The sequence below is a fragment of the Bos indicus x Bos taurus genome, unplaced genomic scaffold (assembly GCF_003369695.1).
Source record: "Bos indicus x Bos taurus breed Angus x Brahman F1 hybrid unplaced genomic scaffold, Bos_hybrid_MaternalHap_v2.0 SuperScaffold_100297, whole genome shotgun sequence".
Classification (NCBI taxonomy): Eukaryota; Metazoa; Chordata; class Mammalia; order Artiodactyla; family Bovidae; genus Bos; species Bos indicus x Bos taurus.
The window spans coordinates 147,342-172,243 of record NW_020867081.1 but is presented as its reverse complement, the minus strand read 5'-3'; the positions used below and the strand labels follow the sequence as shown (position 1 = coordinate 172,243).

The window sequence follows — 24,902 nt, the reverse complement described above, 5'->3', positions numbered from 1 at the left end:
ATCAAATTCCTCTATAGTTCTCACTGAGAGTCTCTTCCACCCAAGAGAACTGGAAACATGGTCATACAAAAATGTGTACACTAATGTTCACAGTGGCATTATTCATAATTGTCAAAAATGTAAACACCCAAACATCCATTTGGTGAGAAATGGATAAACAAAATGGGGTCTAGCCAAACAATGGAACAGTGTTCAGCCTGAAAATGAAAGGCAGTTCTGTTTCAAGCTACTCATGAGTGAACTTTGAAGATATTGTGCTACGTGAAATAAACCAGACACAAAAGGACCAATATTGTTTGACTCCACTTTTATGAAGTTCTTAGAATAGGCAAATTCACAGAGAAAGAAAGTAAAATACAGGTTACGAAGAAATAGGGATGTTACTTAACCGGTAGAGTTTCAGCTTGAGTTTTAAAAACAGTTCTGCAGACGGATGTGGGGATGTTGCACAACAGTGTGAGTGGGCATCATGTCACTGAACTGTACACTTAAAAATGGTTAAATTTTAAAAGGCACAGGCAAGAAAAAAGAATGAAGTACTGATATATGCTACAACATAAACTTTGAACATAGTATGCTGAGTGAAAGAAACCAGACACCGAAGCCATCTAGCATATGATTCCATTTATATGAAATATTCAAAATAGACAAATCCATACAGACAGAAAATAGATGAGTGGTTTCTAGGGGCCAGGGAGCAGGGGAGGAGTGACTGACTGTAATGGGTATGGACTTCATTTTGGGGGGTAATGAAAAGGTTCTGAAATTAGACAGTAGTGCTGGCTTTACAGCCTTGTGAATATATGAAAATGCTGGGTGGTGTGGTGTATGAATTGCACCTTAATTTTAAAAAACAAATCAGGATCCCTTTTAAAAAATTATGCTATGATTTCTTTAACTCTAGATGTATATAATGAACTTGAAATAGTCCATCTTTAAAGCATACAGTCAAAGCCTTCTTTCCTTTTAACGGAGCATCTTTGCCCCAGAATATAGCAGTAGACAGAATATCCTACCCTGTGAGTTACTGAGATTCATTTTCCCATATGTCTTAGTCCATTCCAGGTGCTATAACAGAACACTGGTGGGAGCGGGGGCTTATAAACAGCAGAAAACTTATTTCTCATAGTTCTAGAGGCCGGAAAGTCCAAGATCAAGGTGCTAGCAGACTCGGTGTCTGCTGGGAACCTGCTTTCTGGCTCAGAGACTCTCCATGTGTCTTCATATGACAAAAGGGCTAAAGGTCACTCTGTAGTCTCTTTAATAAAGGACACTAAACCCATTCATGAGGGCTTCCCTGGTGGCTCAGTGGTAAAGAATCCGCCTGCCAATCAGGAAACTCTGGTTTGCTGTCTGGGTCAGGAAGATCCCCTGGAATAGGAAGTGGCAACCCACTCCAGTATTCTTGCCTGGGAAATCCCATCAACAGAGAAGCCTGGTGGGCTACAATCCATGGGGTGGCAAAGAGTCAGACACAACTGAGCGATTGAGCATGGATGCTCGCAATCCCATATGCGAATGCTCTCCCTCATGACCTAATCCTCTCAAAGGCCCCACCTACCTCCCTGGGTCATTACCACAGGGTTAGGGTTTCAATTTCGGAATTAGGGGTGACATAAACATTCAATCCATCATAAAGCTCTGTATCTTACTGTTCTTGTTTGTCTGATTTAGTCACCACTTCTTTTCTGTGCTGGTCTACAAGCTCCAGTCTAAAGATATTTACTAACCTAAAGAAGGAAAAAAAAGTCATGTACACAATGTTTCTGGAAGACTTTACATATCCTCTGGAGAAAGAAATGGCAACCCATTCCAGTATTCTTGCCTGGAAAACCCCATGGACAGAGGAGCCTGGCAGGTTACAATTGTGGGGTCGCAAAGAGTTGGACATGACTGATCGACTTCACTTTACTTTTACTTTTACAAGAAAAGGGGCAATATTGATTTCCTTCAGACAGGAAAACTGTCTAAAGGGTGGAAGAGACTCTTACCTGGAGAGCCTTTTGTGTCTTTTGAATTTTTAATCATGTGAATGTTTTTAATCATGTGAAGGTAATATCTATTCAAAATAATAATAAAATTTTATAAAATAAATTCACTAAAAATGGCAAAATGAGAAATACCCGAAATTTAAAATCTAGCTAAGTTTTTCTCATATTGTATTTGTGTTTTTAAACTAACTTTGTTACCAATAACTTAAAAAAGAGACTTATAAAAAAAGCAAATAGATAAAAAGGGACATATTTAAAATGACTATCTTTGCATTTTCATTCTACTTACTATGAATGTAAATCCCTAAATTAATATAACCAGGGCTAATATTCAGGCAGAATTCATTGGTATGGCTGAGCAGCCTCTGCTGATTTTGATTGGTTGATAGCATTGCCAGTTGTTAAACATTTTTAATATCACCCTGGATAAAATTCAAGGTCTTCAAACTTTTAAAAAGATCTTGTTAATTCTTTTCTTTTACCATAACTAATAGAAGCCTATATTTCAAAGGTCACTGATATTTGCAAAGATCACTAATTATCTCTCTACTCCAATCAGCCAAACTATAGGGTCAGGCATGGTTTTACCATGCTCCTTGTTGTACATTGCTTGATGCTATCAGGCATTTAATAAATATTTTCTAAATGAATAAATGGTACTCACTGGTTTTTCTCTTTTGCCCAACAACAAACTTATTCCATAAATCCACTAGATTATATGGTAACCTTTACAGCTCCATGAAAGCCACAGGAATTAAGTTTGAAGGGGATATTTCCAGTTTATTTTTATTCAGTTTTCTCTCTCCAGTTTAGGTTTAGGCTTTATTTGTCTGTGTGTTTTATGAACAACATAACAGATTGATAGCATAAGGAATGCATTTTCAATAAAAAAAAGAAAGGAGAGAAGTAAGTAAGCATACAGGTTTTTTGTTGTTGTTGTTTTTAATTTTCCTTTATTTATGGCTGTGCTGAGTCTTCCTCGCTGCACAGGCTTTTCTATAATTGTGGTGTGCAAGCTTCTCATTGCCAGGGCGTCTCTTGTTGCAGAGACTGGGCTCTAGAGCCTTCTCGTTTAAGTTGTGGTGCATGGGATCAACACAGGCTCAGTAGTTGTGGCACACGGGCTTAGTTGCTCCGCTGCATGTAGGATCTTCCCAGATCAGGGATCAAACCCATGTTACCTGCGTTGGCAGGTAGATTCTTTACCACTGAGCCACCAGGGAAGCCCAAGGATACTGATTTTTAAACTTAGCATTACTTGGGATTTTCATTGTATGAGTCAAGTATTGGCTTTAAAGCTCAATCTCATATTAGAAGTAAAGTCACTTTTAAAAACAATCTGGATAGTAAAGGGCAAGATGTAATGTGAAACCTATTCAATGATAGACAATCCAAAAAGTATTTTATATTTAGCCATGTGTGCATGCTCAGTCGTGACTGACTCTTTTGCAACCCCATGAACTATAGCCTGCCAAGTTTCTCTGTCCATGGGATTTTCCAAGCAAGAATATTGGAGTGGGTTGCCATTTCCTTCTCCAGGGGATCTTCCCAACCCAGGGATCAAACCCAGGTCTCCTGCATTGCAGACAGATTCTTTACCAGCTGAGCCACCAGTGAAGCCCAGGATAATATAACCAAAAAGCAAAAAAAAAAAAAAAAAAAATAACAGCCTCTTCCTTCATCTTGACCTCACTGCCTGAGAACTTTCCTTTCCTTGCCATTTGGTGTGCGATGAGTGGCGCTGATGCCCTAGCAATGGTCCTCACATCTTGAAAGTGCAGCAAGAATCCTTGTAACAACTACTCTGAAAATGGGATTTTCACAATCTTATTGTCAAGAAATCTCGAAAGGTATTAAAAGTAACTATAAAATATAATTATGATATGATATAAGATAGTATTGTTGCTGTTTAGTAACTAAGTCATGTCTGAATCTTTTGCGACCCCGTGGACTGTAAACCCACCAGGCTCCTCTGTCCATGTGATTTCCCAAGCAAGAATACTGGAGCCAGTTGCCATTTCCTTCTTCAAGGGATCTTCCTGACCCAGGGATTGACCCCCTGTCTCCTGCTTGGCAGATGTATTCTTTTCCACTGAGTCACCAGTGATGGGCATATAAGATAGTATAGCATAAAATAATGTAGCACAATGTCGTATAGTAATTATATGATATTAATATTAAAAAGGAACTAACTGTAAAATGAGGTATCACACATGGTACTAGGATAAGAAAACGGTCTTAGCTGCTCCCCTACCTCACACATTAGATCCCTGGCTGTGATGGTATGGCTCTTTTTTCTTGAAGAGCTGAAGCAAGTGATGTGGGACAGATATATATACTACTATATATATATATATATATATATATATATATATATATATATATATATATAATAGATTTGAAAAAAAAAAAAAAACAACAACCCAGGAACCTACTGTATAGCACAAGGAACTATATCCAATATCTTATTATAACCTACAGTGGAAAAGAATCTAAAACAGAATGTGTGTGTGTGTGTGTGTATACATATATAAATCAATATGCTAGATACCTAAAAGATTGTAAAATAACAATGCTTCAATTTAGAAATTTTTTTAAAAAAGAGAAGGATACTGGGCGATTACCAAATTCATGTAGAGTTAATTCTTCCATGGATTATCTACTTTTTGGATTATTCCCAGCACCTTTTAAATTCCAAGGGGATTTCCCCCAGCTGTTAAGCATTCTTCTCAGTCATCTACCCACCTTCAACTGGTAGAAATTCAAGGAATGCAAATTCGTTTTCTATTAGACTAAATAAACACAATTAGAAAGGGGAAACCCCCAAGGCAAGAACACCTATCAAAGCCAAATATAAATTATCTTTGACTGTTATAATCAGGGAAATAGATGAGAAACCAATGTAATTATCTTTTTAATCTCTAGAGGAAAAGGTTTGAATGTTTTCTTTTATAGATTTCTTCAGCGCTTTATAATCCTAATGTTCTTTTATATTAATTCTAAATCACTGTTCTTCAATCTGAGCCTGTTCTCTTCTTTTGGGCATCCATGACAATAATTGAGCTGACCTCAATCCTTGCAAATGTGCTTCCTGTCCTTGTTAATGTACAAACATGGTAACTTTATGCTTTGTAATTTAATTATTGTATATCTAATGATTTACCCCTCATGCTTATTATTTTTAACATCACTATGATATTTTCTAACAGGGGTCCCCAACCTCTGGGCCACAGACCCATTGGTACCTCTCATCAGATCAGCAGTGGCATCACATTAGAAATAAAGTGCACAATAAATGTAATGCTGTAGTTTTTCCAGGAGTCATGTATGGATGCGAGAGTTGAACCATAAAGAAGGCTGAGTGATGAAGAATGGATGCTTTTGAACTGTGGTGTCGGAGAAGACTCTTGAGAGTCCCTTGAACTGCAAGGAGATCAAACCAGTCAATCCTAAAGGAAGTCAGTCCTGATTATTCATTGGAAGGACTGATGCTGAAGCTGAAACTCCATACTTGGGCCACCAGATGTGAAGAGCCGACTCATTAGAAAAGACTGATGCTGGGAAAGATTAAAGGCAGGAGGAGAGGGGGACGACAGAGGACCAGAGGGTAGGAAAACATCACTGACCCAATGGAGGTGAGTGTGAGCCAGCTCCAGCAGATGGCGAAGGACAGGGAAGTCTGGCATGCTGCAGCCCATGGAGTTGCAGAGTCAGAATGACTGAGTGACTGAACTACAATAAAATGCAATGCGCTTGAATCACCCCGAAGCCATCCCTACCTGCCTGTTCCCCCCGTCCATGGAAAACTTCTCTTCTATGAAACTGATCCCTGGTGCCAAAAAGTTTGGGGACCACCGTTTATAAAATTAGCTACCATGAGTACAATGAGTCATACACTCTTTTAGGAATTTTATACATATTTTCATTTCTTTAATCTTCCCAGTAACTCTAAATTTCGATATAATTATTCAATCAATGTGACTCTGAATGGCCTCACTCCCAAAGCCCCCATGCATCCTTAATGCCGTATTTTCTCTTATCATGTTGCTGAGCTGATTCACTATTGTGAGGCATTTGGGGTTATTTCTGATTTACTGTAGTGATAATTATATCCCATAAACATTTCTTCCCTCATCATCCTGGGTCCCCACATAGCTCAGTTTCTACAGAGTAGCACGTAGCACTGCCCAAAGTAATTTTAAAGATGAATACCAATTTTCATGTTGTCTCTCAAAGAAAAATCACAGGGGATCCAATTCAGAACTCATAACACTACCTACCAGATCCCCTTTCTTCATTCCCCAGTTCTCTCACACTGTATAACTGCTGGAAAGGCAGTTACAGTCTGAACCTCCACAGACTGCCTACACGCCAAAACCCTGCAGCTCTCCTGTCTCCATATGCCCCCCACTGGCTCCTTGCTTTAGAGATCACCGCAGCATCGTGGGCTGGTCCTTCCCCTGGCCCTCACCACTCTGGTCTGGCTTCTCTATCATTCTAATAACCCATCCCCAAAGGAAAGAAGTCTCATATTATGTTAGTTAGAAATATGGACTGTGCAGAAACAGGCGGAGAGGAAATCTGGGAACATTCATACATGAATACACTTTATTCACTTATTTGTAAATTAAGATTTCTGATGTTTTTTTTTTCTTTTTTTTTCATTTGAGAGTCCCCCCTCCCCCTTGAATGATAGTGTCCAAAGTGAGATTGATGAGCGCTGAAAAGATCTGGTAACAGTGAATAGTTTTTGTTTTATTTAAAAATCTTTGGTTTGGCTGCACTGGGTCTTTGTTGCAACACAGGCTTTCTCCAGTTGTGGCATGTGGGCTCTTAGTTCCCCGAGCAGGTTATCAACCCTAGTCCCTTGCATTGGAAGGCAGATTCTTTTTATTTATTTGTTTATGGTTGAGCTGCGTCTTCGTTGCTGTGTGCAGGCTTTCCCTAGTTGTCATGAGCATGGGACCACTCCTCCCTACTTGCAGGACGCAGTCTTCCTACTGCAGTGGCTTCTCTGGTTGCAGAGCACAGGCTCTAGGGTGCTTGTGCTTCAGGGGCTGTGGCATGTGGGCTCAGGAGTTGTGGCTCTCAGGCTTACTTGCCTTGCAGCAGGTGGAATCATCCCAGACCAGGGATGGAACCCATGTCCACTGCACTGGCAGATTCTTAACCACTGGACTTCCAAGGAAGGTTTTAATCAAGAAGTACTCCAACTAATTAAAAAAAATAGATCCTATGATTACAAAGAAGTTGACTTGTCATAAGGCTTAAAATACATTTTTCCTTTTATGCCGTTTTTTTTTTTTAAAGGGCTTCCCTGGTGGCTCAGATGGTAAAAGCGTCTGCCTGTAATGTGGGAAACCCAGGTTCGATTCCTGGGTCGGGAAGATCCCCTGGAGAAGGAAATGGCAATCCACTCCAGCACTCTTGCCTGGAAAATCCCATGGACAGAGACGCCTGATAGGCTACAGTCCATGGGGTCGCAAAGAGTTGGAAATGCCTTCACTTCCACTTTCATGCCTTTTTAGGTGGTCAATGTATTTTATGATTAAAACTAAAGTATTATAAAATTCTGATTACTTTATACTAACTAGAAAATATCTATTGATGAAATGCAATAGTGTATAAAATACAAGTAGCCCCAAACTTTCCTGTTTTCTCTTCTCTAATGGACTAAAGAAGAAAAACAGAGGTTTAGACTCTGATAACAGCTCCTTCTGCTGCTAGCTGTTCCCATAAGAACCTTTCTTTTGATTTTGGCCAGCTCTCACGCTCTCATCTTTGATGAGTCACTAATCTTGGGACTGGTTTGGGGTCATCACTGGGGAAAATTGTGAAGTAACCCAAGCGTTTGTTTGGTATGCCCCAGATTGCTTTGGCATGTACTTCCTGTCTCTGGCACTCTTTTTTTTTTCCAGGCCCTCCTATCAACTTTTCCTTTCCAATCATATCAATCATTTACATATTAGTAGGACTTTAACTCGGAGAAGGCAATGGCACCCCACTCCAGTACTCTTGCCTGGAAAATCCCATGGGCTGAGGAGCCTGGTAAGCTGCAGTCCATGGGGTCACTAAGAGTCAGACACAACTGAGTGACTTCACTTTCTTTTTTCACCTTCATGCATTGGAGAAGGAAATGGCAACCCACTCCAGTGTTCTTGCCTGGAGAATCCAAGGGGAGCCTGGTGGGCAGCCATCTATGGGGTCGCACAGAGTCAGACACGACTGAAGCGACTTAGCAGCAGCAGCAGCAGGACTTTAACTGGACCTTCCCAGGTGGTGCTAGTGGTAAAGAATCCACCTGCCAATGCAGGAGACCCAAAAGGCACAAGTTCGATCCCTGGGTCGGGAAGATCCCTTGGAATAGGAAATGGCACCTCATCCCAGTATTCTTGCCTGGAAAATTCCATGGACAGAGGAGCCTAGCCGGCTCAGCAAAGAGTCAGACAAGAGTGAGTGACTGAGAACACACACACACACACAGGACTTTAACCCCATATACTCCCCCTTCTCAGAGATATTTGCTTGTATTGCCTTATCTCTAATTGTGAATGCAAAGGTTTGTTTCTGGTCCTGGAGTTTTAATCACTAATGAGCTGATGTAAACTATGGGCGAAGACTGACTGCCCAGGTGTCTTCTCTTATGGTTGTACAGACAGTCCGTGGCTTAAGATGCTTTGGCTTAGCAACTTTTTGGCTTTACAGTGATGCAAAAGTGATAGACGTTCAGTGGATACCATATTTAAAATTTTGTATTTGGGTTTTTTTGGGGAGGGGTGGCTAGCCATGTGCAGTAGGATACTTATTTATGGTTCTGGGCAGCCACTGAGCCACAGCTCCCAGTCAGCCACTCGGTCACAAGAGTACAGGCCAAATACACTTAAAACCATCAGTACCCAGACAGCCATTCTGGTTTCACATTCAGTGTGCTTGTATACATGCTAAGTTGTGTCAGTCATGTCCAACTCTGTGCAACCCCATGGCCTGTAGCCCACCAGGCTCCTCTGTCTATGGAACTCTCCAGGCAAGAATACTGCAGTGGGTTGCCATTCCCTTCTCCAGGTGTAGTAGTCAATAAATTACATGAACTAGTCAACACTTTCTTCTAAAATAGGCTTTGTGGTAGATGATTTTGCCCAACTGTAGGTTCATGTGAGGGCTTCCCTGGTGGCTCAGTGATAAAGAATACCTCTGTCAATGCAGAGACTCAGGTTTGATTCCTGGGTCAGGAAGATCCCATGGAGGAGGGCACGGCAACCCACTCCAGTATTCTTGCCTGGAGAATCCCATGGACACAGGAGCCTGCTGAGCTACAGTCTATGGGGTCGCAAAACAGCTGGACATGACTGAGCGACTAAACAACAGCAAGGATCATCAGGGTTCATGTAAGCGTTCTGAGCACGTTAAGGTAGACTGGGCTAAGCTAGAATGTTTGGTAGGTTAAGTGTATTATGTGCATTTTTAATTTATGATACTTTCAACTTATGATGGATTAATTGGGATATAGCCCCATCAGAAGTTAAAGATCTACATTTTACAAGTCTGTATATATTCTCAGTTTACGACTATGACCAGCTCCCAAATTTTTCTGTAACTCCAAGTTTTGAGGTCAAGTGCATGTCTATGTCCACACCGGCCTTGCTTGGGCTCACACACACACATGTGAGAAAGAACAGGTAGGTGGCAAAACATGGGGTGTACTTGTTAGGGAAAGAAATGCATGCAATTTGTTAAGAATAAGTTACTAAACTCACTTTCTATGCAGTTCTTTATCTCTTTCATAATGCGTCTCTGGTGTCAGACTAAACCTGGAGCTTTTTTTTTTTTTTGCTTTGCTTTGCTTTTTTTTTTTTTTTCCAGTTTGACAAATGGATGGACACTCAGAGGAGAAGAATCCTGACAGTCCTGTTAGAACGCTGCTCCCTGTCACAGCAAAAGTTCTGCTGTTGAAAGCTTCAGGAGAAAATTCCAGCAGAAGCTCTGGATTTTATGACCAAGCTCCCAAAGGTGTTATCTTTATACATCTTTTCTTTCCTGGACCCCCAAAGCCTTTGTCACTGTGCACAGGCACAGATAAAGAAGCAGGGTTCGGTGTTTTGTAAAGACAGCCTAGAAAACACTGAACCTTGAGGGAAAAAAGAAAGCATGCATACAAAACCGAGCACCGACAAGATGCTCACCGCATTTTGTTTGCACAGTTTGGATTGGCCCCATCTCTTTGTGTCTGGCTGTGCACTTAGTGCTCACAGGAGAGAAAAAGTAAGCCATTGCTAAGTGTCCGTAAAATAGTATTAGCCAGTTGGGGAAATATATACACATGTATATAATGGTTCATCATCAGAATAGCCTTATATTGCACAGCAGAGGACCATAGTAAAACTTAAGAGTGTAGAGTGCAGGCCATTCATAAATAGAAAAGCATGAAATAAGGTGCTAATGTGATAAATACAGAAGCATGTGAGACTAAAGGAGTTCAGAGTGGGCAAATGTGCTCACAGGTTGGAAAAGCATCTGACCATTATTTTCTTACAAATAATTTCACGGTGTATTCAAGTATATTTTTTAAGATATAAAATTGATAGTCATTTTGTTGATTTCTTTTCATAGTCTAGAAAGACCAGAAATTCCCTGTTACTGTGCATTCACAGGGTAACTTTAGTTTTTAAAATTAAGAAAATGAAAAAAAATTAAGAAAATGAAAGCAGTAAGATAGATGATGTATTTAATAATTGGTGCTGGGACAATTGGGCAGTATCTGGAAAAAAATTCTAGAAGGATAAAAGATTGATATGAAATTATGGAAAACCATTCCCTACTCAAAGGAGGGAATTCCCTGGTCCAGTGGTTAAGTCTCTGCTTTTTCACTGCTGAGGGCAGAAGTTCAATCCCTGTTTGGGGAACTAAGATCCTGTAAGCCACCAGGCATGACTAAAGGGGAAAAAAATGTAATTAAAGGAAATCTAGGGAAGGAAGACTTTGTGAGTAATCTATAATATTCAGAGCCTCAAAAGAAAATGTATAACTTAAAATCTTTATTTATTTTATATATTTTGTATATATATTATATATGCTTTATAAATAAAGAAAGCAAGATTTTAAGTTGTGATTATAAAAGTTAAAATTTTCTCCATCGAGAAGAAAACTGTAAATAAATACAGACAGTAAACAGGAGGGAGCTCCCTGGGAGTGGTTAGGACTCAGTGCTTTCACTGATTAGGGCTCAGGTTCAGCCCCTGGCCGGGAGACTATGAATCCACAAGCTGCTGCAGTGTGGCCCCCCAAAATTAAAATAATCTGGGGAAAAACATGTTGCCAGCAAAGGGGTAATTTTCTTATTTTTTAAAGAACGACTATAAATCTACATTAAGAAGAAAAAAAAAGCAAAGCCTAGCAGAAAAATGAGCAAAGGAAGTGAGCAAGTAGTTCACAGAAAGAAAAGCAGATGTTTTGAAAATAGATAAAATGCTTAGCCTCATTTTCATGCCATCGTTTGTGACTCAGATGAATTTAGTTTCTTTTTTAATGATAACATTTTATATTGTTAGGGGTGTGGGGAAACAAGCACCTTCATGTGTTGCACCTTCATAGATAAATTGATGCAAACACCCAGGAGAGCAATTTGGTAGTACCCAATTTTTAAATAAAGATTCCTGGACATTCCCTGGCGATCCAGTGGCTTTCACTACCAAGGATGTGAGTTTGATCTCTGGTTGGGGAACTGAGATCCTGCAAGCCATGAGACATGGCTAAAAACTTAAAGAAAGCAGGAATAGAAGGAACATACCTCAACATAATAAAAGCTATATATGACAAACCCACAGCAAACATTATCCTCAATGGTGAAAAATTGAAAGCATTTCCTCTAAAGTCAGGAACAAGACAAGGGTTCCCACTTTCACCATTACTATTCAACATAGTTTTGGAAGTTTTGGCCACAGCAATCAGAGCAGAAAAAGAAATAAAAGGAATCCAAATTGGAAAAGAAGAAGTAAAACTCTCACTATTTGCAGATGACATGATCCTCTACATAGAAAACCCTAAAGACTCCACCAGAAAATTACTAGAAATAATCAATGACTATAGTAAAGTTGCAGGATATAAAATCAACACACAGAAATCCCTTGCATTCCTATACACTAATAATGAGAAAACAGAAAGAGAAATTAAGGAAACAACTCCATTCACCATTGCAATGGAAAGAATAAAATACTTAGGAATGTATCTACCTAAAGAAACTAAAGACCTATATATAGAAAACTATAAAACACTGGTGAAAGAAATCAAAGAGGACACTAATAGATGGAGAAATATACCATGTTCATGGATTGGAAGAATCAATATAGTGAAAATGAGTATACTACCCAAAGCAATTTATAGATTCAATGCAATCCCTATCAAGCTACCAACAGTATTCTTCACAGAGCTAGAACAAATAATTTCACAATTTGTATGGAAATACAAAAAACCTCGAATAGCCAAAGCGATCTTGAGAAAGAAGAATGGAACTGGAGGTATCAACCTACCTGACTTCAGGCTCTACTACAAAGCCACAGTTATCAAGACAGTATGGTACTGGCACAAAGACAGAAATATTGATCAATGGAATAAAATAGAAAGCCCAGAGATAAATCCACGCACATATGGACACCTTATCTTTGACAAAGGAGACAAGAATATACAATGGATTAAAGACAATCTCTTTAACAAGTGGTGCTGGGAAATCTGGTCAACCACTTGTAAAAGAATGAAACTAGACCACTTTCTAACACCATACACAAAAACAAACTCAAAATGGATTAAAGATCTAAACGTAAGACCAGAAACTATAAAACTCCTAGAGGAGAACATAGGCAAAACACTCTCCGACATACATCACAGCAGGATCCTCTATGACCCACCTCCCAGAATATTGGAAATAAAAGCAAAAATAAACAAATGGGACCTAATTAACCTTAAAAGCTTCTGCACATCAAAGGAAACTATTAGCAAGGTGAAAAGACAGCCTTCAGAATGGGAGAAAATAATAGCAAATGAAGCAACTGACAAACAACTAATCTCAAAAATATACAAGCAACTCCTACAGCTCAACTCCAGAAAAATAAACGACCCAATCAAAAAATGGGCCAAAGAACTAAATAGACATTTCTCCAAAGAAGACATACAGATGGCTAACAAACACATGAAAAGATGCTCAATATCACTCATTATCAGAGAAATGCAAATCAAAACCACTATGAGGTACCATTTCACACCAGTCAGAATGGCTGCGATCCAAAAGTCTAAAAATAATAAATGCTGGAGAGGGTGTGGAGAAAAGGGAACCCTCTTACACTGTTGGTGGGAACGCAAACTAGTACAGCCACTATGGAGAACAGTGTGGAGATTCCTTAAAAAACTGGAAATAGAACTGCCTTATGATCCAGCAATCCCACTGCTGGGCATACACACTGAGGAAACCAGAAGGGAAAGAGACACGTGTACCCCAATGTTCATCGCAGCACTGTTTATAATAGCCAAGACATGGAAACAACCTAGATGTCCATCAGCAGATGAATGGATAAGAAAGCTGTGGTACATATACACAATGGAGTATTACTCAGCCATTAAAAAGAATACATTTGAATCAGTTCTAATGAGGTGGATGAAACCGGAGCCTATTATACAGAGTGAAGTAAGCCAGAAGGAAAAACATAAATACAGTATACTAACGCATATATATGGAATTTAGAAAGATGGTAACAATAACCCGGTGTACGAGACAGCAAAAGAGACACTGATGTATAGAACAGTCTTATGGACTCTGTGGGAGAGGGAGAGGGTGAGAAGATTTGGGAGAATGGCATTGAAACATGTAAAATATCATGTAGGAAACGAGTTGCCAGTCCAGGTTCGATGCACGATGCTGGATGCTTGGGGCTGGTGCACTGGGACGGCCCAGAGGGATGGTATGGGGAGGGAGGAGGGAGGAGGGTTCGGGATGGGGAACACATGTATACCTGTGGCGGATTCATTTTGATATTTGGCAAAACTAATACAATTATGTAAAGTTTAAAAATAAAATAAAATTAGAAAAAAAAAAAAAAAAACCCAAGATTACCTTTGGCCAGTAGTTTCACTTCTTGGAATTTGTCTGATGGGTATACTTCAACACATGCAAAATGTATGTCTATATAAGAATATTGCATCATTGTTTGTAGTAGCAAAAGGTTGGAAACAATGGAAATGTCTGCTAATAGCAGACTGGTTGCAACTATCTCCTCAATATATCATCAATAAAACAACAAAGGTGCAGAATTATCCTACCACTTTGGAAGAATAAAAGAATGTATCCATATTTGTTGCTCTTCTGGAATGGCACACAAGAAGCCAGTAACAATGGTTACATTCACAGAGGGAAATGAGTGGCTATATGACAAGGATGAGAGAGGCTTTTTTTTTTTTTTTTTTTACTTTTTTTACAGTGTGCCCCTTGGTATCTTTGAATTTAGTATTGATGTACACATATTATTCTAAAATTGAAACAATTTGTTTTTTAAAAAAACATAGTGTTTTAAATGCCCAGTAATAGAGTATCATTCTGCCATATAAAGAATTATTAGGCAGTCATTAGAAAACATGTTTTGGAAGAACAGAGATGCTTATTATGTATAAAATGAAGAAAGCATGATTTTAAATTGCATGCAGTTTCCCAATTTTGCTTTCATATATACCTGAAAAACAGAAAGGAAAATAACTCTACCAGCTTGTTGATAATGTTTGGTCATCTCTGATTGACAGGGTTCTGGGTATTGTTTTTCTTCAGGTTTCTCAGAATTTTCCATGTTTTTCACAATGAGAATGTTATCATTCCAGGGAGATGTGATACGAAATAGATAATCTTATCATCTATGTGTACCATATGTCAATCTTGGTAGATTTCAACATTTTATTTTATTTCCCAGAACTGACTGTGAGGCAATTGTTCTTTAGCTAGATTTAAAGTAAACAATAAAGTCATTGCACCAAGATGAGCTTTGAGCTGTTTGAAAATGTGGTGGTGGTTGTCTTACAGTTTTGAAAGAGCTTCCCCACCCTCAACTTTCCTCATTCCTGTTTAGTTTTAAACAAACAAAAGCAGCAAAAATCAAAAACAAAGCAAAATTTTATCTATCCCCAGTGCAGGGGGGGAACCCCAACTTAACTACCCAGGTCTAAACCCGATCTAAGTCAAAAGAGGAAAAGAATGAGAGTTGAGAAAAACTTTCTCCCCATCCCCTCCCTCCCAAACCCCACATCTTGATTGAATTAACTAACCATATGAGGATTAAGGGCAGTGCAGTTTCATTCTGGGTTGCACAAAGTGGTTGTGATCTCTGTTTCTGCCTGCAGTGTTGTGTAAGATCCTCTAAGCCTTTTCCTCCATCTAGATCCTGAACCTACTGTTTCTCCTATTTGTGCCCCACCTCTGCTTCCCTCTCCCCTACATGTCTTATCTTCAGCTCATAAAATAATCCTGGACATAACACACTGGCCACCTGATGCGAAGAGCTGACTCATTTGAAAAGACCCTGATGTTGGGAAAGATTGAAGGCAGGAGGAGAAGGGGACAACAGAGGATGAGATGGTTGGATGGCATCACCAACTCAATGGACGTGAGTTTGGGTAACTTTGAAACTCCGTACACAATGGATGGAAGGAGGGAGGAAGACGGACAGATAGATAAACAGATGGATGGGTAGTGAGTTCCATTACAGAGTGTTCTGCTCCTTTTGGGGGCACTCAAACATTATTTATTATTGAGTTAACCTTGAAAAAGAGGCCAGTTTTCCAAAGATGAAATGAATGTGAAGACTAGTTACCATCTCTGCAATTCATGTTAAGAGATATGGAATGCCTAGTCTGAACTTTATATATGGACTTGACTCTAGTTTCTACTAAGACTTATTTAAAACCTGGAATAAATTATTTTAAAAACTACTACACATAATAGGGTCACCTCCACCATTTTCTGGATATGTAGGATTGACCATAATGCTATGAAAGTGGAATGTACAGAATACTTTTTAAAAAATGTATTAATTTGGCTGCACCAAGTGTCAGTTGCAGCACGTAGAATCCAGTTCCCTAACTAGGGATCAAACCCTGGCCCCCTGCACTGAAAGCATAGAATCTTAGCCACTAGACCACCAGGGAAGTCCCCACGACAAATACTTAATGCTTCATTGAATCTTAAAGGCTATTTAGGACACATCAATATAGTATTAGTCATTGTGTTCCCTTTATATATTTAGGTAAATCATAAGCATGTAGGGAAAACAGAAGCATATCATGAAAAAAATGAGCAATGTGCCAACTGGAGTTTCTGTAGCCTTCACACAACGTTCATATGCAGACTCCCAGAGATCCTTCAGTTCAATTCAGTTCAGTCACTCAGTCGTGTCTGACTCTTTGTGACCCCATGAATCGCAGCACACCAGGCCTCCCTGTCCATCACCAACTCCTGGAGTTTACCCAAACTCGCGTCCATTGAGTTGGTGATGCCATCCAACCATCTCATCCTCTGTTGTCCCCTTCTCCTCCTGCCTTCATTCTTTCCCAACATCAGGGTCTTTTCAAATGAGTCAGCTCTTCGCATCAGGTGGCCAAAGTAATGGAGTTTCAGCTTCAACATCTGTCCCTCCAATAAACACCCAGGACTGATCTCCTTTAGGATGGACTGGTTGGATCTCCTTGCTGTCCAAGGCACTTTTAAGAGTCTTCTCGAACACCACAGTTCAAAAGCATCAATTCTTTGGCGCTCAGCTTTCTTTATAGTCCAACTCTCACATCCATACATGACTACTGGAGAAACCATAGCCTTGGCTAGACAGACCTTTGTTGGCAAAGTAACGTCTCTTCTTTTTAATATGCTGTCTAAGTTGGTCATAACTTTCCTTCGAAGGAGTAAGCATCTTTTAATTTCATGGCTTCAATCATCATCTGCAGTGATTTTGGAGCCCAGAAAAATAGTCAGCCACTGTTTCTCCATCTATTTTGCCATGAAGTGATGGGACCGGATGCCATGATCTTCGTTTTCTGAATGTTGAGCTTTAAGCCAACTTTTTCACTCTCCTCTTTCATCAAGAGGCTCTTTAGTTCTTCTTGACTTTCTGCCATAAGGGTGGTGTCACCTGCATATCTGAGGTCATTTATATTTCTCCCAGCAATCTTGATTCCAGCTTGTGCTTTCTCCAGCCCAGCATTTCTCATGATGTACTCTGCATATAAGTTAATAAGCTGGGTGACAATATACAGCCTTGATGTACTCCTTTTCCTATTTGGAACCAGTCTGTTTTTCCATGTCCAGTTCTAACTGTTGCTTCCTGACCTGCATACAGGTTTCTCAAGAGGCAGGTCAGGTGGTCTGGTATTCCCATCTCTTTCAGAATTTTCCACAGTTCGTTGTGATCCACACAGTCAAAGGCTTTGGCATAGCCAGAGATCTTTAGGAAGTTCCGAAGTCTTATCTGAAGCTTAGTTTCCCCATTTGCAAGGGGAGAATATTAATTATACTACCCTTCAGGTTGTGACGAGGATGGTTAATAGGTGCTCAATAAATATTAGTTGACTTGGATTCTGTCTGAATTAACATTTAAAAAAAGAAAAGAAAAGAAAAAGGGGTACCTAAAGCCAGTGCTCTGTGAGAACCTGGAGGGATGGGATGGGGAGGGAGGTGGAAGTGGTGTTCAGGTTGGAGGGGACACATGTATACCTATGGCCAATGTATGGCAAAACCATCATAATGTTGTAATTATCCTCCAATTAAAAAAAAATCTTCCTGCCTTGTTAGGAAGCACTTCAGGTAAGAGGTAACTTGGTTGTGATTTGGAAAAAAAGGACCAAAAAGAAACTACTTGTGAATTCCAGGCCTGGTTTATCAAGTTAAAATTATGTTTGCTCTGATTCATTCATGAATGAATCCATGAATCCACTTCCCCAGTGGCTCAGTGGTAAAGAACCTGCCTGCAATGCAGAGAAGTGGATTCGATCCCTGGGTCAGGAAGATCCCTTGGAGGAGGGCATGGCAACCCACTCCAGAAAAAAAAATAAAGAAGTTCTCTCAGTACCAGGGTGACGGCTCAAAACCTAGAGAAAGTGGACATGTAACCTGAATAGTTTTTTACATTGTTTCTCCAGGTGAGCTGGCATTGGAAGAATTTAACTGAACTGGATCACCTCTGGATGCTAAAATGTTTATGGTTTAACTGGTATATCAATGTCTCCCCAGCTCCCTATGAGCAGGGTGTATGGAAGAAGCATTATATTCAAATGGTGAAAGAACTCCATGTTACCAAGCCCAAGGTAAATTTGGGAAAAGAAGAATTCCTAACATCAGCTACTTAGGAATTCTAGAACTAAGTTGGAGAAGGCCATTGTTTCAAAAGAAATATACCATGACCTCAAAATTCCCTTGTTCTAAGAACTTAACAGCTCTTTTCAAGATATCCATGTTAGTTGAAAGTAATCTGACACTCACAAACCACAGTTCCACCAGGTTATGACTTGGAGCTCCTCATTCTCTCCAGATTCCTGGATTTCTGTGTCTCTGATGCCTACAGTACACAATTCTGACACTGGGATTCTGTGGGTAATGTGCAGTATTTATTACCTATGGGTCATCAAATTTTACTTAACTAATTCAAATTTTCTGTGATTCTACCAGGCAAACTGAATGTTTATGTTTCTATCATTAATAAAGAAAAGTTTGCAAAAAATTAGTAATTAGGAAATGGCATAATGGGCATATTAAAGTTCTTTTCACTTTAGAAACTAGCAATGTAAAGTCCTTACATAGAATTGTAAACAGTAAACAGTATGAGCATAAATTTTTCTAGTGGTTTTCTATGCATTGCAACCAATGTTTATGTTCATTCTTATAGTCACAGTTAATTAGATAACTTATGGGAAATTTGTATGAGCTTTTTCTTTATGGCATGATCTATATACATGCACAGTTGTGCATTGTGTTGTATAATAGAAGAGTTCCTGAAAATTATGTGTAAATTACAATTTTAAAATTATTTTTAAAACCACGGGGATTTTTTTTATTTATAGAAAAGCTGCAGTGGATCCTTTTTGAGTTGGAGAATCCTTTTGAAATATGAATAGTTGGCTCTTAACATGCTGATGTACGTTTCATTTTATTGTGTTTACTTGAAGTAGAAACCCTCTACATTTAATATAGTAATAAACTGCATAATTAATATTGTTATAATTACAATGATAAAAGCAGTCTTTCTGATTTCAGTGATGGCTGTTCTTCATGAGAATTTCTTTTAAAAAGAAAAATGTAAAGTGCAGTGGTGGAAGAGTTATTTTAAAAATTACAATAGCTATGACTCCTTTTATCACAAGGCTTTCCTTAACTCTCATTCAACATCACTCATAGCCAGGGAAAGGCTTCAATAGCTGACGCGTGGGCTGTTCTGGGACAGAGGAGAGAAAAGTGATCAACCAGGTTGTAGAATGAAAAAAGGTTTTGAGTATTGTATGTAATACTGATTTTAATACTTGGTCTTCAACAATAACTCTTTTTCCAGAAACCATTTATGCACTTCCCTGGTGGCTCAGACGGTAAGGAATCCACCTGCAATGCAGGAGATGCAGGTTTGATCCCTGGGTTGGGAGGATCCCCTGGAGAAGAGAATGGCCACCCACTCCAGTATTCTTGCCTGGAGAATCCCCATGGTTGGAGGAGCTTGGTGGGATACAGTCTGCAGGATCATAAAGAGTCGGACATGATTGAGCAACTGTTGGAGGCCAGCGTGAGGCACTCCGCCCGTGGCAAAGGTCATGAGGAAGGAGGCTCGACATACGCAAAGGCGGGATCGAGCCCCAGGAGTCCCCCTGGAAATCCTCGAGCATCTACCCCCATAACCAGAGCCTGTCTACTTTACTACTTTGTACTCTCACCTACACCTCTGACTTTATGGGGGGCTGTCCCCCACCACCTCGTTTGGAGAAGGAGTTAACTTAGAGCTCCAGTTAACAAAAACTCCTGGGTGCGACAAGGGTGTTTTAACCTACAAACTCCTCTGAAGGTTCTCTAGCCTGCCTGACAGGCTTGTCGGGCCACATGTGATTGCTCACAGCCTCCCAACCGTGAGAGGCACAAGATGCTTTAAACCTTCTAAAAACAGATTCCTTAGAAAAGTTAGAAAACCATTAGTATAAGTATAGTGGGCTGATTAGAAATTGTATTGCTGAAGGGTTTTTCATTTGTTGAGCCAATGTTTGTTGCTAAGTCTCCACATTCCCTGCCCTTACACACATTAATGAATATATAGAAGAAATAAGTATTAACCTTTGATATTAATCACGTTAGACCTTAGGCTAAGTAAATTCTTTCCTTAATTAAAACCCACTACACCCTCACCCTATAGGAATGTAACTTTATCTGGTACCTTCGGAAGGTGGAGTCTTTTTGAAGAATAATCACCCCTGGAGAAATAAGTGTCCTGGTTGACTGACCGCTGTCACAAGGAGAGGGTCATAAATCGTCAGCAGGCCCCCTGGCCAGAAGATGATGTAAATACCCCTAAGACCTCTGTATACATTTGTATGAAGCACCTGACTTTGATAAAAGTCAGGACTGCTGACCCCACATGACTTTTGTATAACACCTCAGTGTATAAAAACAGACCCTGGAAAATAGAGAATCGGGATCAGTTTCTCGAAATACTGGTCTCCCCATGTCACTTTCTCTCTCAAACTCTGGCTGAGTCTCCATATGGAGCGCGGAACCCGCCATGCTTACTAATTATGCCTAGGCTTCTAAGATCCGACTGGGGAGGCCTCAGTGTCTCCTCTCCTTTGGGAGAACGGAAGGATGCCTGTGGCCTACGTAAGTGGTGCAAGCTTCTTGTCTTGAAGTTTTATTGGTCTCCCACGTAAACCAAGCTACTCAGCCTCTTTTCTCCACTGAATTTTCCTACTGAGCTATCCTCATTCTATTACTCTTTACATCTCTAATTAATATCTAATTGAAGCTATTGTATCCTTATCCTCGCCGACACCGTCCCCGCTTCGAACTCCCTGGATCAGCCGGGCTGGACCTCGGCAAGCAACTAACACACACATATTTTAAGATGATGAATAGTTCTGATATAAGAAAGTTGCCACATTGTTGCTTAGTATTTCATTTCTTTAGGGAGTAGTTTGTTATAGTAAATTTCAGTTTTTCTATTAAAGAAAAAATTGCAAATTAAACCTGGTAAGATATAAAAAAGGAATAATACATGATGACCAAGTGGGATGTATCCAAGGAGAGTAAGGTTGGCACAATATTAAAAAATCAGTCCATGTAATTCACAGAATAAAAGACAAAAGATGTTTGGTTATTTCAATATATGCAAACAAAAGCATTTAATTTTTTTTTCATCATTTGCCATTTTAAAAAGTCTCAAATGGCTTTGGGTAAAGGGAACAAAGTTTTTGTTTACTTAACAGAAAAGTCATCAGTTTTCATTATTATCTATTCTGTTAATGGGTCAAATATTTTGTACTTTTCAGAATTAATGATGTTTATTTATGTATATAGTTACGAGCATTCATGCCCAAATTTTCTCCCCTGAAAATGCTTTTTTATTATCATGTATTCTTTATTACCAGTGGTGTTAAACAAGATCTCTTCCAGCAAAAATAGATTTCATTCCATATAAACTCAGAAAAATGAAATGAATGTCCATCTTATTTATTTTATTTTTTTGGCCACCCCGTGTGACTTGGGCTTTTAGTTCCCTGACCAGGGACTGAACTCCTGCTCTTGGCAGTGAAAGTGTGGAGTCCTCACCACTGGACCACCAGGGAATTCCTTGAATGTCCATTTTAAGTGAGATCCGCACTGTGCTGTGCTTAGTTGCTGAGTCGTGTCCAACTCTTTTCAGCCCCATGGCCTGTAGCTCACCAGGCTCCTCTGACCATGGGGATTCTCCAGGCAAGAGTACTGGAGTGGGTTGCCAGGATTCACACAAAACACTGAACACTAATCTTGTAATGAGCCATCTATTATATAAAAGTAAAATGTCTTCTTACTCTACTTACAATCACTCACTAAATCAGTAAATATGTATTAAATACTGTTATGTGCTAGCTGCTAAGGGTACAATGGTCTTAACCCCACTTTCTGGGAGTCTAGTCTATGGCCCAGGACAGAAACAGATAGTTACCACACTGAATACGAAGTACTATCCTGTAAGAGAAACATGCACAAAGAAAGAGCAGTTGAAACAAGGATAAGAAACTAACTGATTCTGCTTGGAGGAACTTGGGGAATTTTTAAATTTTCACAAACAATTTAAGCAAACCAATTTACTGAGCAAAGCTTCCCTAATCTCTTAAGGAAAAAAAAATTAAACCTTTAATGGCTTCTCAACGTAGCAGTATCTCTTCCCTTAGGCTACAACCACATAAAAACCCTTACGAATTTTACATACAAAAAAACAAGACTTTCATTTTGGGCAATTAAAAAATAGACTTTTCAAAAAAAAAAAAAAAAGACTTTCATTTCCCAATTCTTTAGGAATGGCTGAAGTTTTGATAATTGATAAAATCTATAGTTTACCCCTACATAATGGAAATTATTTCTGTGTTTTAGATAGGTAGAACAGGGTACTGTTTTTAAGAACATATATTGTTATGAACAAACTAACTGCAGTTGTGGAATAACTGTATAATGATATGGCAGGAGAGGTGGCGAGACAGGATAGAGAAGCTCACTGTGTGGCCTGAAGCTGGAGAGTCCTGGATTCAAATTCTGACCCTGGGTCTTACTGCTTATGTCTTCACAGTAGTAGTGGGAAATTTTATCAGTTTATCTTACCTTCAGTTTTCTCTTCTATAAAATTGAAGCAGTTACGATTACCTTTTAAATTTATTATGAAGGTTAAATAAAGTAATGTAGGAACGGGACTTTCCTGGTGGTCCAGTGGTTAAGACTCTGTGCTTCCAATGTAAGTGGTGCAGGTTCGATCCCGGTAGGGGGAACTAAGATCCCACATGCCTCACTGTATAACCCCCCTCAAAAAATAATAAGGTAGGAATACTTCCTGAGACAGTGCCTGGCACATACAAGTACCTCTGGGTTGGTGGCTGCTATAATCACTGCCACCATTATCAGTGCCATCATGGTGATGATGATTTTTTTGAAGGATTTATTTATTTATTTATTTATTTTTGGTTACAAAGGGTCTTCGTTACTGCCCTTGGGCATTCTGTAGTTGCAGTGAACAGGGGCTATTCTTTACCTTCTGTGCTCAGGATTCTTATTGCGATGGCTTCTCTTGTTGCAGAGCACAGACTCTAGAGCTCTGGCTCAGTGGTTGTGGCACACGGGCATATGGAATCTTCCTGGACCAGGGACTGACCCAGCGTCCCATGCATTGGCAGGCAGATTCTTAATCACTAGACCACCAGGGAAGTCCATGTTCTTTGTTTTACTTTTGTTATTATTATAGTGTTTTGAGAACAGAAATAATTTTCTCCTTCTGCTGCTGCTGCTGCTAAGTCTCTTCAGTCGTGTCTGACTCTGTGCGACCCCATAGACAGCAGCCTACCAGGCTCCCCTGTCCCTGGGGTTCTCCAGGCAAGAACACTGGAGTGGGTTGCCATTGCCTTCTCCGACAAACTATGAGCACAATCGGACATTTCTCTGGCTTAAAAAACAAAACAAAAATCAAAGGCTAAACAGAAACCCTCTCTCTGGGTTTTTGACATTTACCATCTGTCACCCTCTAGCAGGGCTTGCTTAAGTTAAAACAGTCATAAATTAAAGACTTCAAAAGTTGTGCTCATTCAAGCTGAAAGGGAAACCAGGGCAAAGTAAACACAGATGGAACACCATTAAGCTACGAGTAGGTGAAGTGTGCGATTATATGGACCTACTTGTGTGTGTTATTTGCTCAGTCATGTCTGACTCTTTGCGACCCTGTGGACTGTAGCCTGCCAGGCTTCTCTGTCCATGGAATTCTCCAGGCAAGAATACTGGAGTGGGTTGCCATTTCCTCCTCCAGGGGATCTTCTGACCCAGGGATTGAACCTGGGTCTCCTGCATTGCAGGTGGGTTCTTTACCATCTGAGCCACCAGGGAAGCATACTTGTGTGGTTTCTGTAAATATGCTAATTAGAATCACTATTTCTGCTTAATTATGATAAGGAGCATTAAGGCATAATTAAACCCTCCAAAAGTGAGCTGGGATGTTTGACTCAACATTGGTGTCTATGATATGCGTGCATGCTCAGTCTTGTCTGACTCTTTGCAACCCCATGGACTGTAGCCTGCCAGGCTCCTCCTTTCCATGGAATTTTCCAGGCAAGAATACTGCAGTGGGTTGCCATTTCCTACTCCAGGTGATCTTTCAGACCCAGGGATCGAACCCGAGTCTACTGCATCTCCTGCCTTGGCAGGCAGAGTCTGTACCACTCTGCCACTGGGGGAGCCTTGTGGCTGTTCAGGCCGCAGACTGCAGGTGGCTAAGGCCCCCTCCCTCCACTGCGCCAGTTTGCCACGCCCCCCGCCCACCACACTCCTACATGAGGCAAGGTGATTGTGAAAATGAAATACTAGCTATGGGGCCTGAGAGGAGAGGAACTGGGTTTTGAGGAAATTCATTTAGGGGACATAAAGAAAATAAGGAGTAAATAAAATCTGACAATAAAATGGATAATGAAGGACCTACTGTACAGCACAGGGAACTCTGCTTAATGTTATGTGGCAGCCTGGGTGGGAGAGGGGCTTGGGGGAGAATGGACACATGAATACATACATCTGAGTCCCTTTGCTGTCCACCTGAAGCCATCACAACATTGTTAATCGGCTGTACTCCAGTGTAAAATAGAAAGCTGAAAACGAAACAGAAACGACAAGTGCAGCTGTGGAGAGAGTGTGGTAGACAC

At 40.0% G+C, this 24,902-nt stretch overlaps 1 long non-coding RNA gene across 1 annotated transcript; it reads left to right on the top strand.

Moving 5' to 3' along the window:
• The first annotated feature begins 5,585 nt into the window (after nt 1–5,585).
• On the top strand, nt 5,586–18,727 carry LOC113888495. Its single transcript, XR_003509995.1, has 3 exons — nt 5,586–5,626; nt 9,852–9,998; nt 18,147–18,727. It is a non-coding gene; the product is annotated as an uncharacterized LOC113888495 (long non-coding RNA).
• The last annotated feature ends 6,175 nt before the right edge of the window (nt 18,728–24,902 follow it).